Source organism: Chinchilla lanigera, unplaced genomic scaffold (genome assembly GCF_000276665.1).
Source record: "Chinchilla lanigera isolate Chin_1 unplaced genomic scaffold, ChiLan1.0 scaffold00025, whole genome shotgun sequence".
In the NCBI taxonomy this organism is placed as follows: domain Eukaryota; kingdom Metazoa; phylum Chordata; class Mammalia; order Rodentia; family Chinchillidae; genus Chinchilla; species Chinchilla lanigera.
The window spans coordinates 2,756,280-2,775,993 of NW_004955426.1; the positions used below are offsets into that span (position 1 = coordinate 2,756,280).

General features: G+C 36.4%; 1 long non-coding RNA gene across 1 annotated transcript in view; it reads right to left on the reverse strand.

Annotated features, from left to right (window-relative positions):
• Window positions 1–16,635, reverse strand: part of LOC102006794 — an 88,539-nt gene extending 71,904 nt beyond the window's left edge. Inside the window, exon 1 of the long non-coding RNA XR_261179.2 lies at window positions 16,554–16,635. This is a non-coding gene — a long non-coding RNA (uncharacterized LOC102006794). The remainder of the gene's footprint in view (window positions 1–16,553) is intronic.
• Between the last annotated feature and the right edge of the window lie 3,079 nt (window positions 16,636–19,714).

Consider the following 19,714-nt stretch of genomic DNA (forward strand, 5'->3'; position numbering starts at 1 on the left):
TCCATGACCTTCTGTCCTTGATGTTACACCTATAATTATTACTATATTACCTCATTTGACAGAACAGGAAATTATCTCAGTGAGCCTAATCTAATTACATGAAACTTTTAAAAGCGTAAATGTATTTGGCTGTAGGAAAAGGAAAACTACACAGAGTGGGTGCATAAAGCATAATCTAGACATTGTTTCTAGCCTTTGAAATGGAAAGGACCACATAGGAGGGTCAGTTAGTGGTCTCCATGCTGAAAGTGACCCCTGACCTGGCAACTCCCAAGTGACCTTTGACCTGACAACTATCCAAGAATGCAAACACATCAGTTCTACAACTGCTCTAAAACCAATTCTGACAATTATCTGCATAAACTTGGAAACACAGCTTTCCTAGTGCCTCCACCTTGGAGATCAGCACAGCTAATGTTGGGATTGTGGCCTTGTTCACATGATAATCAAGAATGTATGTGGCCGAGCCTGGACATCTAACCTACTGAACTTTGAGATAATAAATGCATGCCTTTTAATGATGCTAACATATAAAAATTAATATATCCCAGAAGCCTAAATGATGAAACAGTAGTCCCCCTTACCCAAGAGGATATATTCCAAGACCCCCATCTGATGCCAGATAGCACCAAGATATCCCTTCTCTCCCCCTCCCTGCTCCCTATGCTTTATCATCTACTCACATACCTATGTTAACCGTTTTGGTATTTGACTTAAAAGAAGCACTTCATGATTTCTCTCTCACATATCAGCAGCACCAGCATTTCTCCTCTCATCACACAGGGTTACAGCATACTTGTCTGGGCTATCGCTGGCTAAAACAAGGGTTACTTGAACACAGCACTGTGATACCACACAACTGGTCTGATAACCTGAGCTGGCCATTAAGTGAATAAAGGTAGGAGGTAGGCAGACCTGGGAGATACTGGAAATGGGATAATATATGGCCTGGGAGAGATGGAGCAAGACAGTATAATACTTTATTACACTTCTCAGACTTACCTATACAATTTTCCATTTAACCTTTTTGGGCAGTACTTAGCTAGAATAATAAACCTGAGAAAGTCAAACCACGGATAAAGGGTAAAAACTACTGATTTCATCTAAAAATATAGAGAGCATTCACAAAATCATCTTCTGATATTTCAAGGAGAAGAAACTTCCAATTAACATTCTATGCTGTTTTGGTACAGTTCATGTCATATTTTTTGTTATGATATCAACATTTTTTTCTTCCTTTGTAAAGCAAATTATTATGTGATATGAACATTTTTTAAGTATGATAAATGTGAAGCTATTTTTTTTTTTTTTTTTTGGTACCAGGAATCAAACTCAGGACTTCGCACTTGCCAGGCAGGTACTTATGCCACTGAGCTATATCCCCAGCCCATGAAGGTATAATTTTTATGTGATGTATATGAAGGTATATCAGTGTTTCTTCTCAAAGAATTAACCTAACCTTTGTCCTTGGTATTGTTTGACCCTAAGACTTTCTAGAGAATGCTATTAAACATCAACATTGTTTGATTTCTTTAAAAACAAATCAGATGGCATCTCCAGTTCCACACAGGAGATGTGAGGCAGTGTTGCATAAAGTCACGCTCATGGTATCCCTGAGTACCTCTGCTTGAATTGCAGTCCCGATGGCCAGTTTCTCCCTGTGTAACCTTAACAAATTTCTTAAGTACGACACTGTGTCTCTTTACCTAGAAAACTGTGAAATCATATCTATTTCAAAGAGTGTATTGCAAAGTAATACTATTTAAGGTACTTCCTGGAAATACTGTGAATACTGAGCAAATTTTTTTTCTTGTCTTTTTGAGACAGGGTCTCATTATGAAGTTCAGGTTGACCTTGAGCTCACTTTGTAGCCGACGCTGGTCTCGAACTCTCAGCCTCCTGAGTGCTGGGATTACAGGCATGCCCCACCATGCCCGGCTCACTCAGCAAATTCTACAATCTTTATTTTCCCAAGACAGCTACTCAAGACTAACAGCAACTACCACACAATATGGATTAACTATGGCCAACTTTTACTGCTCTCAAAACCAATCTTTTCTCTTGTCTTTTGTATTTTTGTGGATAAGTTCCACCTTCTTCCAAGTTACACAGACTGAGAATCTCAGGATTATAGGTAGTTTTGAACTTAAATATTTTCTGATTGACCCCTGCTGGGCCCTCTAACTTCCTGTTAGGTTGAGCGCTAAGAGAGACTCTTGTTCCCAATCTGGAGAGTGGCACTGCAGGGGCAGCCGTTCTCATCTCACACAGTGGATTGCTGATCCATTTGGTCTTTCATGGGTGTTAGAAATATCTGTGGCTATGAATGCTTCATTTTCCCCCTGGGTCTCCTTTGGTTTTCCTAACCCTAAACCTAGAGTCTGTGTTTAGGTTTATGACAAAGACCCTCAGCTTCCACACTATACCCATTAACTATGGCAGTGACAAAAAGCTGGACAGATGTTTCAGCCCATCCTCAGGGGCTCATCCATTTATGCTTGTGAGGACGATCATTCTTGTTCTCTGACCCTTACCACTGTCTTCTCTTGCCAGCTGTCTGCCATATGGACTTCCTGTCCAGCACCAGAATTGCAAAAGCTGCTTGGTCAGCCCCACAATTATCATTTGCTCTGCAGAGAGAAGAACTGAACTGTTAGGCATGAGACTGAATGAAAAGAAACAACAAAGGAGCCCCCAAAATTAAAAAGATGTGTTTGAGCAAGTATCTGGGAAAGGAAGAACCTATGTAGGAGCCTTAGAAATGGGTGAGGAAAGAAAGGAAAGAGAAAGAAGGACTCTGAATTTGCATAGAGAGTGATAAAGCTGGGTGTGTTGAAGAAATGGTATCTTGAATGCTCATGTCTCAGAGCTTGGCAGAATGGCTGCTATAAAGAGAGTGAAAAATGTAAACATAGGTTTATTAAAATCAACAGTAGCAACAAGAGGAGACGCTACACACACACACACACACACACACACACACTACATACTTTCAGAAAGAAGAGCTCAGGAAGGACACATCTAATGAGTGGTATCTCAGAAGTGAAAATTATTTACCCACTATAGGAAAGACTGAGAGTGGGGCTGAATTTCAGTTAAGCAGTTGGTTCTGTTGATTTTCTGTCAGGTGTCTCTTCCTTTCATGGAGAACTCTGCTAACATTTTTCCCCTTACTTAGAAAACTTCATAGCAAAGGTGATCTCCAAAGGAGGAAAGCGTGAAGAACAAGCTGATAGCTAAGTAATTCAGAGATAACCTAAGGCTCTTGATTGAGAGAGTTCGGTAAATGAAAGGAACAGTTCTCAATGAAATCATCCATGGTTATAAAGAGGAAAAAAAAAGATGAAATAAGAATGAAGATCATGTTCCAGATGATAGAGCTGTTTCCTGGAAGTGACATAAACCACTTTTGTCCAAATAGCTTTTTTTATTTTAGAGAGAAAGAAAACAATAAAAATGATACAGAATTTCAAAACAAGACGATAGGAAATCAACAATGACTGTTATACTGCATAATGCTATCTTCGAAGTAGTTGCTCAGATTACCAGATATAGACATGCAAAAGTGATCAAACAATATAAGCACTAACTATTCCTCTCAATGAGCTAATAGAAACCAGTAGTAAAAATATCTTAGCTACCTTGTGTGTGTATATATATATATATATATTTCCCTTTCCTTTTTGCTCCTTTCACCCACCCCAGTTGTTCTTTCCTTTTGAGCAGTTTCTTTCCCTTTCACAATGGATCCAAATAGCTTTAGTGAGAGTAATTTCACATGTTGCTCTTGAGTCCCAAAGAGTGACAAATCTTCACACAAGAAGGTTGGACATGCAGGAGGGAAGTGAGACTATTTGGTAAACAATGTTTAATTCTCTCAAGTCTTATTAAACTTAAAAGAAATCAAACTTAGTCCTATGAGAATTCTAATTAACCTAAGTAATAGATTAGTCCAGGTATTTCCAAAGTGAAAATGCAATAGGCAGTTATTGTCATTTTAGTTGGTGTCAGTCCTAACAGGTATTTAGATGTTAAGATTTCTAAAGCAAAAGTTTGAAGCTGAAACTTTATATTTGGTGGAAAAGTGAACAATTAATAAATTCCCATTGAAATGGGAAGATAATAAACAACCATCCTAAAAATAGCCTGGATTGAGAAGCCAACACAACATCTGCCTGAGTTTATTATCTTTTACTACACAAAAGAAGACAAATCATCAATGTAAAACTGACCGATGAACTCTCTGTTTGTAACCCTTCATCTTCCAACTACTACCTTGAAATATTCTGGTGATTAATTGGATATTTAATTTTAATAAAATGGACAGGAAACTGGTTACTAAAAAACATGAAAAGATGGCAAAAGGCCTATAGATTTTGCCCTATCAAACTGTTATGCGACTTTAAGCAAATAATCAAGAACTTAGTTCTGATGTTAGCATACTGCCACATTCACGGGAACATTATGGTACAGATGTATATCATCTTTGGACAGCTCTTTAAGTTAGGTACTTATTATTCTACCATGAGATCAAAACCACTAAATCATCTTACTGCTCCACTATTGGGATGACGGAGAATACCTATTAGCTATTTATGACCCCGGGGTGAAAAAGAAAGAGAGCAGCCAGTATTAGCATTCAACGTGATGAGAGTCATCATTCTGCTCTGTCCCGTAGATTCCTGCATGATCAGGTCATCCGAGCTCCCTGAGACACAGCATGCTGTCCAGCACATTCCCCTGAGAGGCTTTCAGTGGCAGATCTGGGCTGGCGTAAGTGAGATGTCTCTTTTATACATTCATATATATATCACCCGTCCTTCTTTTGAGGCATAGCGCACAGGCTATACAATTCATCCTTTCAGACTAAGCAGTGCAGTAGGATTTTGTTTGTTTGTTGTTTTGCTTTCCTTTTGGATAATTAACAGAGTTATGCCACAACCACTACTAATTCCAAAACGTTTGTGACCACAGAGTGTAGGCATTCAGAAACTATTTGGACATTCAGAAAAAAAAAAATCAAAACTTAGAACCTAAGTAGATCCAGTGACTAAATGTAACACACAGAAGATCTGTAGAGCACACCAGAAAATGACTATGAATCTGCCACCTTTGTATTCTAGGCAATTAGAGCCTCTGGAAACTTAGCATCCCTTGCTGTAGGTCTAATGGTCAGATTAAACACAGAAATTTTGAGTAATGGAAACCACATTCACACTCCTTTGGTTCAATACTTAAAGGTTATGGTGACAACTCCCTCTGGTTCTCCTTTGTTCTCTGCTGAATTCTATCTCTGCCTACAAAATGCCAACACATCCAACTGAAAAATCAAATTCCATGCCAAAAATTCCATACCTAGATTGCCTGCTTTTAATGAGTTGGGCTTTACTTTGCTTTATATCATCCTGTGTATATTTCTGATATATCATTGATAATAATTCACATATTAAAAATGTCCTTCAAGTCTCATAAATGCACACAACAATTAATACATTAGGTTGCAATTTACCAATAACTCACCTCAGAACCTCTGTTCCTCTGGTATGGAAAGGACAGAGGCCTTACTTGAAGGCAGGGAAGAGTCTCTTTTACACACAAACCTCTCTTAGGCCAAGGGTGGATAAAATGAGGATCATTGGAAGTGAGCAGAGCAGCTCAGGCATTCCCCAGAGAAACAGGGAAGGATTGCCCTCTGAATTCAGAAGAACTTCCTTCTCCTTTGAAATCCTCCTTTTATCCTAAAACAATCCAAGTCTAATTGTTTTCTTTTCTTGGGGCAGAAAATCACACTCCTACTCTTTCAGGGTGTGGTCACACTCCACAGAGTCAGGATCCTAGTTCATCCAAAATCTGGTTGCTATGTTGAGCTCCATGACACCACACACCTGCTGGGAAGCTGCAGAGCACTATTACTCACAGGATGAGGCTGTCAGTGGGGAGCGGTGCCAGTTTGCTAATCAGATCAGAGGGGAATCAGAGAGTCAGAAGGGGGAGTGCCTGGGGTTTCATTATGGGGGCTGGGGGTTGGGGCTGAAGCGCAGATCGTTGCGTGCAGGCATAGACTAGGGCTTCCATGGTGCTAACTTTGTGCCAGTGCCAAGGGGAAGAACGTCCAGGTTTTCTTAGCAGTTTGCTCATATGTAAGGCAGAATGGAAGGATATGCAGGAGCTCGCAAGCTGTCAGCAATAAAATGCCAAAAACGCAGACAGGAGCTGTACTATGTACCTTTCACTGCCTTGCTTTCCTTGCTTTCAGCTTCATCTGCTTATGTTATGTGCTATCTGCCTCACACAGCGATCTTACCATCACCCTTCCCTCACTGTACAAACAGGGAATGTAAGTTCAGTTTACTCGGGCATGGCTACTGTCCTGATGGCTCCTCGCCATACTCAACCCTGTTCCTAGACCATTTAGCACTGCAAGCACCCAATCAGGGTTAGTTGAATAAATAAATTCATTGTTTCTTCTGCAAAATAAGTATATTGCATTTAACAGCAATTAAAAATTTGCTGGAAAAATGAATAGAATTCAGTAACATTTGTGACAAATGTATTAGAATGTCCCTTCTAAATCAATAAAGCATTAGAAAAATTGTATTCATCCACACCACTTTGATGTCAGACAAATAATATAATTTGGGGTAAAATGGTATCTCACATGTATCATTATTAAAGAGAGTAAATTTACATATGAGTGGTTTTTCTAACAACTCTATAACTCCTATGATTCAGAGATTTTAATTCAAGTTAATAGAATCCAAATGCTATCTCCAAATACATGAAACAGTCATTTTGAAACTTTCCATTGTCTCTTGGATATTGCCAGCCCAGACATTCATGGAAGAAATAGATTTGGCAAGAAGTAATGAGCTCACACCAGTGCCCTAATTTATCCTAGGACAGTAATGCACAACACTTTTAAAATTTATTTTCATCAAACAATGTTTTTAAAAATCTATCCACAAAAGCAGCAATGACAATGTTTTAAGATGCACTCAAGGGTAATTTACATTCCAAGAGAATGCTACTTGGACTTGAAATTTACTATTGATTAAAACCCAATATATTTAGAGTTAGTTGCTATATTGTAGATTTTTTCAGTTAAGGGATAAATGTCTCTGACAGGAAGAACTAAGGTTATAATTTTTTTTCCTATAGAATATTAAATCTATAAAATATAAGAATATAAACTCTCCTGCTGATACGACTGCCAGACAGTAGTATTCTAGCCCTCTTTATTTTTACTGCTTTAAATGCTTGTGCACACCCAGCTCCTCAAATGCTATTTCTCTCAGTTATGAATGAAGTAACTTTTGACATGTTCATTCTCTGTTTCAGTGACGGTGGTTTTTATTTGTAGCCTTGAAAATTATATTGTAATTTACCACTGGAAAGGCAGACAGCAACAGCAACAAGGAATGACTGTGAAAACAAAATAATACCTAACACCTTTGCCACCCGTCAGAGGAGATCATTTGAAACTGGGTTTTGCATTTAAGATTCCTAGGCACTCATAAAATATCGCAAGGCCACCCGCAAGTTCTACAGTTTAAGTGCAAAAGTCCATGGCTAGGTATCATCTAATGGAAGGGGCCAACCAGCTCAGTTATTTCTATAACCATAAAAATGCATTTTCAGTATTTGACAAATAATATCATTCAGTTACCTGTGCTAGAGAGGTTTAACTTTCAAATCATAATGCCAGCATTTTATAACAATATATCGCTCTTCTACTTCTTTTCTGTTAGCAAATTTTCTGAAAGAATTTTAGGCTTACAAAGATATCCCATATATCAGTCATGGCTCTGGTTATTGCCAGGCAGGTAATCGTGGTAGGTAATAAGCTGTGGAAAGTCATAGTTGGAGGTGGGTAATAGCTGCAAAGCTGGCCAACCTTGTCTTACCCATAAGTCATTCTGCTGGGCATATTACAGGATCATCATGTGGGTGACACCAGCTTACCCCCCAACACACATGCACACACCACGCCAAGTCCCAGTCAACTGCCTTCAAAACCAACTTCTGACGAAACAAACAGAATCTTATCCCAGTCCCATTTTGATTTAAATCAGCATTTGCTCAGGTTTCTCGAGCATTTTTAAATGTTCTCTAAGATGCCAAAATGATATGCTTGCTTTCCTTTCCTCCAATTCAGTTGGGACAGCCAAGTCATCACTGGAAATAGTTCAAAGGAGAGAATCTTACCACACAGGCCGTCAGCCACTCCAACTCCACATGCGTCCATTCCTGTTTCCTGTCTCGCCTACCCTTCCCCACCTCAACTTATTTTCCCCTCTAATGTGATATTGGGCATTTACACAGTAGTACATTCATTTTCTATTTTGTACATATTTTATTTATGAGAAATATTGTTAATAAAATATTTTAGGTAAAGAAAATGTTCTGGGATGAATATACACAGGAGAGATTATGTAGAACTGAGGCAATGTTCAGCATGTCGGTGGTTAAACCACAGTTTGTAAGAGACAAAAGAAGTGATCAATGACATTAAAATCACTGGAGGAAACATCATCATTCTGTTCTGCCTAATGATGCATTATTTGCTTTACTCAGCAGGGTGCAGTTTGGGAGTGGTTCTCTCTTTTTCATTTTTAGAATCAGGAATCAAAAGACGTGAATAAATAAGACTCTTTGGTTAATATAAAGTATTAAAGTTGCCTTTCTCTGGGAGTTATTTTCAAAAATAAGACATTACAAACAGTAGCATGACACTATGTTTTAACTTTAATTGAATCAACTTTACAAATAAACAAAAATGCCTGTGGCTTTACTAGTTGTAAAGACTAAGCACTTTAAGGTGAATGCATGTTTTACTCACGAAAATTCAATGTATTGCAATGTAAATTAACTGAAAAACATTAGCATTTCATCCATTTTCAACAAAATTGATCAAATACAGCATGTCTTATTTAATTAAATAGCCACCTTTGTGCATTTGAAATATTCTCAGCTTTATAATGGCCTAAGAATAGAGATCTATATGTCTTCTTCTTATTTTTAAAGTTACTTCTGACATGGATTTCTTTGAAAACATATTTCTGAAGCATCCTTTGCCTACAACAATTTGTAATGTTATATTTCTTTAATCTCTTTAGTAAGAAGAAAATTCCTCCATCTACCCAATTAAATTTGTTTTTCTTTTTGTCAAGTATCCTCAAAAAGCAGCTTTCCATTGGCTTTTTTAGAACATGGTGTGATATCCCTGTCCGGCCATACCACAAGTAGCAACCAAGACCCCCGGACAGGCAGGATTGAAGCAAAAAGCAATATGTTTATTTCAGGCTGGGTGCAGCCTTGGCCAAGGGCAAGAAAACCATTGGACCCAAATAAAGGAAGTGGGCCTACTTTATAGACTATGTTAGGTATGGGAGGGGGAAATTCCCCTGAGGAAGGTGGAAAATTTAAGTTTCTCGGTGGTGATTGGTGGGTCTGGTGCCTCTGCTGGAGGGAAGTGCAGGAGGACATCCGTGTACTGCTGATTTACAGCGTGGTATTCTGCACACTGGAGGTTCCCTGTGAGCCTGAGACCTAGGCCTGGGAACCATTCTGATAAACAGATTTACTTTAGTCTCTCAAGCTGAGTAAGGGGCTTTCTTTTGGTTGTTATTGTTCTTGTTCTTGTTGGTTTATTTTTATTTTAAAGAAAATAGTAAAAAAAAAAAAACATAGCAAAATACAAACAAAAGAAAGCAAGAACATTAAAAATGATGCAGGGTTTCAAACCAAATGATAGGAATTAGCAGTGATTGTTATATTACATCTCATTAACTTCAACAAATTTGCTCAGATTACCAGACATAAGAATGGAAGGTTGATCAAACCATTAAAGAGAATAAGCAAATAATAACTTAAAAACAGTTAGAGACAATACAGAGTTTCACTAGACAAGATTGTATGAATTCACCAATGGATGTTATATTGCATATTGTTGTCTTTATTTTAGTTGCTCAGATTACCAGATAGAAGCATGTAAAATTGGTCAAAATATAAAAGAAATTTAAATGATAACTGTTCCTTTCAATAAACCACCAGACATCAGCAATACAGTTCTCCCAGCTCTCTCTCTTTCTCTCTATCTATCTCTATACATATGTACATATTTTGCCTTGGGGCTTTCTGTTTGAACAGACTGGTTGTCTGTCACAGTTTTTATCTTCAAGTTGGACGGAGTACAGTGTGAGGGACGTAAATCTCATAGAGAAAACTTTGAGATTTAATTTAATTAAACTATGAGTTCAATCCCAAATCTCATAGAGAAAACTTCCCTCTATTTAAACCATTCTGTCATATTTGAAAAATGAGTCTTTGCCTTAACAACTCTGAAAAAAGAAAGCTTTGTCATCCACCTGTGCTTTCATCATAGCATGTCTATATTATTCATCTTGTGTGCCTTGTACCAAATCCCAAGATAAAATCTTTTCCAATAATTTCCAAGTAACAATTATACAGAAATTGACAACTAGGGTCTCCAAGAAGGGGCTCATACTGGTCTAGCCTTGGAAGATGCAGAATTTCATATCCCAAAGCTCCATGCAAGTGAAATGAAGTTCCTGATGACTGACTTTTCCGATCTGAAAATAATTTTTAACCTTCTTTTAAAAAATTGTGTTAATCTCTGATGTCACCATTCCCTCTTTCTCCTTCCAAACTGCTTATCAGTGAGTCCTCAATAAAATGGTAGCAATCAAAACCCTTCCCTAATCTTCATCTTCCAGTAGCTGCTCATACGTACACATAGATCCATCCCCGGCAATGTGTGTCAGTTATTCATAGTGCTGGTTACAGTTCAAAATATTAGGTCAGATGGGGTGACAAAGCCTGTAATTTCGGAACTTGGGAGGCTGAGGCAAAAGGATCACCATAAGTTCTAGGCCAGTCTGGGCTACCAAGTGAGTTCAAAGCCAACCTGAACTGTATAGTGAAACCATGTCTCAAATGACAGAAATTAAATAAAATAAAATAGTATGTGTGCTGTTTGATCAACTTCAGCCTATCATGTAAGATTGCATATTGCCTAAGGGCAAGGATTATATCTTGTCTTTGGCTAACCATCTCTTAAAGGACACTAAGGGCTCAGCACAGTAGCAGAATTCTGTATATAACTTTTGAGTGAGAAAGCAGGGAATAAGAGTCGATGCCCTTCTCTCAGACTTCAAGGTGTGGAGGTCAAAGTAGCAGTGAATGCTGTCCCAAAACACGCCACTTTGGCATAAACTTCATTTCGATCTAAAGGCAGGTTCAAGAAAAGCTGCTTCTAAACTCCTGTTTTCTTAAAGAAGGGCGTATACCTCGGTTTGCTTCACAAATGCTTCTGTTCACGAACACTTTGGTTCAAAAGCAGAAGTGCTTGGCAAAATTTTGCTTCCATTGTGAACTCTAATCTGGTGAGGAACACGATCACAGCCATCGTCACTGTACAAACACGGGGCCGTCTTCCCCAGAATCGTGGAAGGAACTGAGTTTGTGAAGCTAGGTACCACCATGTCTACAAATGTATTCCCGCCCCTTCTCTACCAAGAGGGAACATAAAGATGATTTTGCATCACTACCACAGTAAACTAACTGTAAAGTTACAAAACAGAATGAATCGTTAATTAGAACACATGCACAATTTGATCGTAGTGTTTCCTACATGAGTTAGTTATGCATGGACCAAAGACTGGCCCAGAGTTTAACATCTTCCCAAGCTTGCTAGTGAAGGGGAGCTGAAAGAATGGAGCACTATGGTGGAAGTAGAGCACCAGCTCTTCTTTACCTACACTGCTTTTGACCTAAGTTTCTACATTTCCAGTGTGTCTCTGAGAACGTGATTCATTCTCCAACAGAAAGGGCTATTTATGAGCTATATTTTAATTTAGGACCTTGCAAATCCCAGCACATAGTCCACCCTCGTAAAGCTACTAAAACTGCAAAGTATAAATTTAAACCAAATTTTAAGCTATTGCTATAACATTATCTGCTTCTAATGTAAATTAAATAAGCTCAAATTGGGGAAATACACTGATCTTTTTAAAAGGTTATTTCAAAGCACCTATTGACAATTATAAATACCAAACCAATACCATACTACAGAAACTTCAAGGCTTAACAGTTCTTTGGAGACTGTAGCTCTGATCCTAGAAAATTTCAAAATGAAAGCAAGGAGCTTATAACTTCCATGAATCCGTAATTGCAATGAAATGTTATCCTAATTGAAATTGATGTATTTTAATATTACAGTACACATCGTCATCCAAGCATGTATTATCTAATTCTCTGAGGAAGTATGCTATTGTTGGATTTACTGATTACTATTGGCTGGGCCACAACTATATAAATTAGAGTGGTAGAAGACTAATAAGTTATAAATGGGTCTGGATGATAATAGTGCTATAATTTCCACCTGATTGAAAAAATAACAATCAAGTTTAGAATTTTATTCTTCTGGAGGAGCCTCTAGCTTTGTATCTTACTTGCCGTATTTTTCTTGCATTGTTTAATTTAGTGACTGTGTGCAATCTTCTGACTCAGCTTTCCTATCTGGTGTGTTTCTGCACTGAGAAATTAAGTAACAAACTGATACCCATTTTGTATATATTTAATGCAAATCATAATTTTAACTCAATTCATACCTGAACACAGCTAGTGCAAAAACTTACCTGGAATTCAGATCATTCCAATGGATCAAACAGACCACACTGGATCACTGAGTCTAGCTGATCATTTCCTTCCTTCTCACATCCCATCTATTCTCCTACTACAGCAAATAATGATCAGAACCCTACAAACATTCTCTCAGCGTACAAGTTTTCCGGAAAAAGAGTATCATTGAAGCTAAGTTATTTCCCTCTCCTAAACTAGACTGTAAGAACAATAAGTGAATTTTGTATGAGAGGATGCAAAACATTTATATCTCATCCAATAGACACTGTTATAAGGTCTTAATAAGAAGGACTGCACCTGGTATATCAGGAATTATGATCAATCAGCCAAACCATACTCAGAGTCTCCTCAGCAGGTATTTAATGTCTGGGGAGACAAAGCTGAGATCCTGTGCTTTTTTAAAGGTAATCTCCAATAGCGACATTTTCATTTATAAAGCAATCCAGAGACTTTGACAATTAGTAGAGATAATTAAAATTCTATTAGTGATCTGTTCATAAGTTATAGCTTACACTTAATCATGTAAAATTTTGATTGGAAAAGTTCATAAATTTGACAGAACATGAAACGTGTTTTTACAGGAAGGCTTTTAAAATGCATATTTAAAAATAAAAAGTGTATTTTAGCATCAAGGTTAGAAAGGATCAATCTTTGTAAGCGCTAAAACAGATCTTTTGCCATTTTAAAGGATCTTCTTGTCTTGACTAATAAACACCCTGAAATGTAAATGCCACACTATGACAAGACATGCAAAAAATACCTATGCACATGTAATTTAAATGGTGTAAAGATGAGATACAAAATATTAAATAGGTGTGCAAATTTAGTATAAGGTGTATAATGACGAGGTACAAAATACTTAACTGTATCAATCTGTCAAAGCAATATAATAACAAAAGGTCTACTTCCCACAGCAACAGAATCAACAGTCTCCTATTTCATCAGAATTTCTTTTCCATTTCTTCAGTTATTCATTAATCATTAGGATAACTGGAATTTATAGACTTTGCTTCCACTGAGTTACTGTCCAAACTAAACTAAAGAACATAGGCCAATCCTTGTTTTTAAAAGGCTGCTATTCAAAAGATAGCAGGTGCATACAAGTTTGTCAGTATAGGTAATGCAATCACAGAGACAATCATAGATTTCCATATTGATTTATGTGATACACTAACTCACAGTTGGCATCTAGCAGAGCAACCATACTTCTGTTCTACTTCTCTATACATGGCTTTTTAGCAAATAGACCAAGAAATAACACACGAATATGTTCTATAATTTCTTGAGCTTTTATTGTTATAATATTATCCACATGTCCAAATACCAGGTTTACAAATAGACTTGCTCCTTTCACATGTGTAGATAGAATATTATTTGAAAGTCGTTTATGTGAAGGCATTTACAAACCTGTCTTGTGCCCCAGAAATTCCTGGCCTAAAATCTCTTGTTCTAATTCTTCCATTTCTTAACTGGCCTGTCTCTTTCATGTGTATGACTTCTACCAGGTTCAAAAGAACACAGATGACTCACTGAGGGACATAAAGAAGAATAGGAATCAAGACCAAGAACATTGAGGCACTTACTGGAATACCAAGTTAAACATACAAAGGAGAAGTAAAATTAATCTTATAAAAATACAGGAAACTGAGGAAATGTATTAGTAGGCACTAGCAGATTCCATTAAAGTAAACTTATTTAATTTGTTTTTTGTAATGTTTATCTTTGCTTTGTGCATGGAAATGAACTCAATGAAGGAGACAGAATGAAAGGAGACAGGATGAAAGATATTCAAAGGCAAAATTTTTTCACGCATATTAATGGCATTTTCTTTTCCACAGGATAACTGTCAGTGCTAGTAGTGGAGCATGTAAGTAGCCAGTCTTCCGCACCTATCACTTATGAACTAATGCTCATTACTCAGCTGTTAAGGCAGGACCACAATACAAAGACCTTTGCCATGTGATCTTGACCATTCATCTAAACAATACGCAATTACATTTTTCAAAATGAAGCAACCTGAATACCAAACATTTTAATAGAAATCCTAGTGATGATGTTAAAACATTTTTATAGTGAGCTAAATAATAAAACCTGTTATAAAAATATCAATTAAAAATATTATAAGGAAAGTAAAAATTCATTGAAAACTAAATGATGTTATAGTTTTTCTAATCATCCTATCATACTATTGTTTTTATATACGTGAATAATCTTTTTTTGTTTGTTTTATGTTTTTTCTTCTGGTATCAGGAATCAAACTCATGACCTTGTGCTTGCCAGGCAGGCGCTGTGCTGCTGATTTAAATGCCCAGCCCTATAAGTGAATAACCAACAACTTTAAAGAAATTAAAAAAGATCACTTCATATACCTCAATTCTGATAAAGATGAAAATGTCAGGACATGAAATTATATATAATTGTATTTATTTTATAAATACGATTATACATTTCACAGGAAAAATATTAAAGCATTTGATTACAGTACGCTCTCCAAAGCAAACATTGAAGTGTTAAATAAATGGTTCTAGCTCTCTAAAGTCTAGGCTACTGTGGTTTTCCTCATCATAGCCTGCCCTGCTTCCTCCAGGATATACTGTTATCTTGTTTTTCCTTCTTTTACTGGACCCAAGCTTGATCTCAGTTTCTCTCTCACTCTTCTTACTTTTTCAAATAAGCTCTTCCAAAAAAAAAATATATATAAAATATAAAGACTTGAAAGACTTCTGGCCCTAGTGATTTGAAGTAAGGGACCACTGAATGATATACGATTAGATGTATATTTTTACATAACCAAGATATTATTACACTTTGTTCTTTTCACATTTTCATTCTCCTGTGATATCAACAGTTATCTGAGTTATTTGTGGGAAGTTCTTACAGGCAAGTTAAAATGTTAATCTTATAAAATATTTACCTCTCCCAGAATGTATTTAAATCTAGATATTTAAAATATTTATTTCATTATTATACTAGAGATATTTTGAAATTTGGAAAATATTTAAACCCTAGATCTGTAATTATGGATCAAGAATAAAGTTGAAAAAGCTAAAAGCGATACCACCATTCTTCAGATTAAAATCTGATTTTCCATGAAGTACTTATTTATCAGTTTTTTAAAAGAGGTTACTCAGGATTTCAAAAGGGCAGTATTTCCCATGATGATGGCATGAAAGAGTCTCACAGTTCATCCATCAAATAAAGTTCTAAAACTTGACCACTTTTATTAGAAACAGAATTTGAAGGCAAAGGAAAATGACCAAAACAAGCAGAAATTTTTCAAGAAGCTTATAACTCCATGGCATCTATTACATTGAGAATTGTGGATCAAAATCTTTTTAACCAAGGAACACTCTTCAGTTCAGTGCAGCTGCACAAAACTGTACTCACCACTTTGAAGGGGTAGAAGTAAAAGCTCATGATAACAAAGCAGGTTACAGAATACTTAAGGAAAATATCATATAGGTAAGAAAATCGCAGAAAATCAGAGATTTTAGAAAGAAAGAAACAATGAAAGAAAGAACAACCCTCCCTCTAACCCTTCCTGAATGCCTCCATTCTACTCCACCTACCTGGCTCAATAGAAAGCCACTTGTTCAAATAGGAAATGCAGAGATATAGCAATAAGAAGCAGACGGCAAGGAAGGACGCCAACCCCTTTAAAGAGGGATGGATTCCTGGTACGATTTGAACATTTCTTGTGTTTTAGGCCACGTGAGTTTTCCCGCTCAGCACAGTTTAAACAGCGATGATATGAAGACTTTCTAGATTCAGACAAAAGAACCAAACTCCAGCTGAGAAAGTAGGCGGGCCCTGGAGGAGATAATCAGCAGCAAGGTGACGATGAAGAGGTAAAGTCCAGAAGTATAAACCCCATCCTGTCTCGGACTCACCTCTGAAGCGGGCAGGCACGATAGCAAGCAAGGCCCCAGGAGTGGGACTAGGAAACTGAAAACACTGAGCAGTGACACCAGCTGTTCCACATCTGGGGGCAAGGGAGGGGGTAAAAGATTGTGCAACTGGAATCAAAATGAGATAGCCTGGGGCCAAAGGTGGAGCTCAGGGGTAGAGCATTTGCCAAGCACAGAAAAAGCCTTGGGTCCATTCACAGCACTACCAAAAGACCAACAAAGAATTGCAATGTGTTTTTCTGGTGCCTAGTTTCCAGTGAGCAATTAATAAATTACCAGAAATTCAAACAGACATGAAGACGTGAACCATATTTAGAAAAAGAATGACCATCAATTAAAATAGACTAACACTACGCTTAAATGTTGAATATAGCAAAGATTCAAGACAGATTTTATAAATGTGTTTTTTCAAAATTGAGAGGAAGCATGATATTGATGAATAAACAATAAGGAATCTAACAGAAAAACTGAAACTATAAAAATAAAATAGAAATGTTAGAACTGGGGCTGGGGATTTAGCTCAGTGGCACAGTGCCCGCCTGGCAAGCACAAGGTTGTGAGTTCGATTCCCGGTACCAGAAGGAAAAAAAAAAAAAGAAATGTTAGTACTGAAAGTACCCTATCTGATCTGAAAATTTTACTAGATGGAAGCATAAACAGCAAACGTAGGACGGTGGAAGAATCAGTGAGCATACAAGAAAATCAATAAAAATTATGCAATTTAACGAAGTGACAGAAAGCTTCAAGAAGAGTAAATCAAGCCTGAGAACAGTGGGAAGATGCTGTGCATAATGTATGTGATTTTTGACTCCTACAAGGAAGAAGTGGAGAGAGAGTGCCAAAAATAAATTTTAAAGACAAAATTGTTACAGATTTTACAAGTTCATTGAAGACATCCTATCATAACCTGTTCCATGAAGGTTCTTCACCCCTGGATAAGATATATTCACACACACAGAAATTCACACAAATAAGCCCAGCCACACTATGGTCAAGGAAATAGAAGTAATGCGTAAAAAATATTCATAGCAGTGAAAAAATTCATTATAGGAAATTAATCCAAAACAGTTTCAGCCAGAAGAAACTGAAGTATTCAAAGTGCTGAAAGAAACCAAAAATTCAATGAAACTCTTGCTATCCACTAGAAATTAAGATGAAATGAATGCATTTTGCATGAATAGAAACCGACAAAATATTTGTCTAGCACATCTGTGCCTCAGAAAATAGTGCTGAAAGAAGTTTTGCAGGATGAAGATAAATTACTTCAGATGGTAACTCTGATATATGAGAAAAAATAAGATAGCTTAAAAATGTGGGGGAAAATACTAAATGTGTGTTTATGGGTGTGTATGACTTTTTCTCAAATATTAATGCAGAAGTTTCAATAATGTATTCTGAGGTTTATCGCATATGTATACTTTATCTATATATAATGAAAATGCTGTCAACACACAGTGATATAACTGATCAATACCCAATGTATAAATGTGCAAAGCATTGCATTGTACCTATAAAGATGCACAATTACTACTTATCAAGAAAAATAAAGCTAATGAAAAATGAAAACAACATTAAAAGACAATTTCACATAAAGGAAGTCAAAAAAGGAGAAACAGAAAATAAGTAAAATAAATTTGGACTCCAATCATTTACTAATAATATAAGTAAATGCAAAAGGACTTAAATAGTTCCATCAGAAGATAAAGATTCTCAAAATGTATAAAACAGACAATCTACCTTTAAAGGAGGCATTTTAAATACAAACACAGATAGTTGAAAGGATGAAAAGTGCAAAGAGGAATCTGAGGGGAAAAGCAGTGTATATTAATATTAGACAAACTGAAAGTTGATATGTAACACTAGAGACAGATAGATTCATTTCATGCATAGAAGACATCTTTGTAAATCTGATAATTTATAATATATAATTTATATAAAATTATGACACTATCCTTGACCAGTGTCCAAGTCCTAAACTAAATGGCAACAAAGAAAAAATAAACAACCGTTCTAGGTTACTACTTCAGAACTTATCTTTCAGTAAGTGATAGAGTAAGGAGAGCACCAGCAAGCACATAACAGACATAAGCAAATCTACCAATTTACTGACACTTCCTGGCCTTCTGCCCAGCAAGGGCAGAATGCTTCCTTTTCAAGTGTGCACAGAAAACGCACTATATGAGCTCATATCTGAGCTGTGAAGCAATGATCAATAAAATTTGAAGCATAAACATCACAAAGGTAAAGGTCACTAAGTTCAACAAGATATCATTGAAAATCAATAACAGATATTTGACAATTTGGGGTTTGTTTGTTTTTTTTTTTTGTTGTTTTTTTTTTGTTTTTCTCCGGTACCAGGAACCGAACTCACAACCCTGCGCTTGCCAGGCAGGTGCTTTTGCTGCTGAGCTAAATCCCCACCCAACAGTTTGTAAGTATTGGGAAATTAAAAGTAATCTGAGTCTAACAAGAACACAGGAGATTTAAGAAAATAATTTGAACTGTATGATGTAAAACACTAGATTAAAACATGTGCCATGCATCTAACACTATTGATTTGCTCTTAAAATTTATTTATCTAATAAAAATAGAATCTTCTATCTTATGAAGTTAAAAAAATGGAAGAATGAAGCAATAAAAAATAACTAATAAGTAGATATGGACAGCAATAGAAATAATAAAAACAAAGCTAAGTGGAAGGTATTATGGTAATAAATCCAATAATTTAAATAAAACCAACACATTACTTGAAACACCAAACTCCCTTAAAGTTCAGTGAAGAACAAATAGATAAATTAAACAACTTTTATTTCTACTAAAGAAATTGAATTCTTATTTAAATATCTCCCCATAAGGAAAATTGTGGGGCCAGAGGAACTCTGTTAAATTCTGTCAAATATTTAATGGGGAAGTAACACTAATAATGCAGAGACATTTTTTCAGAAAAATAGAAAAAGAGCATTACAACACATTTTAGGAGGCTAAATCCTGACAATACCAAAGCAAGCAAAAACTTCAAAGATACATAAAACTATAAAACTGTAAGCAACATATAAACAGAAATGTGAAAAACATCCACCAAAGATTAACAAATTGAATCAGCAACACACACACACACACACACACACACACACACACACAGA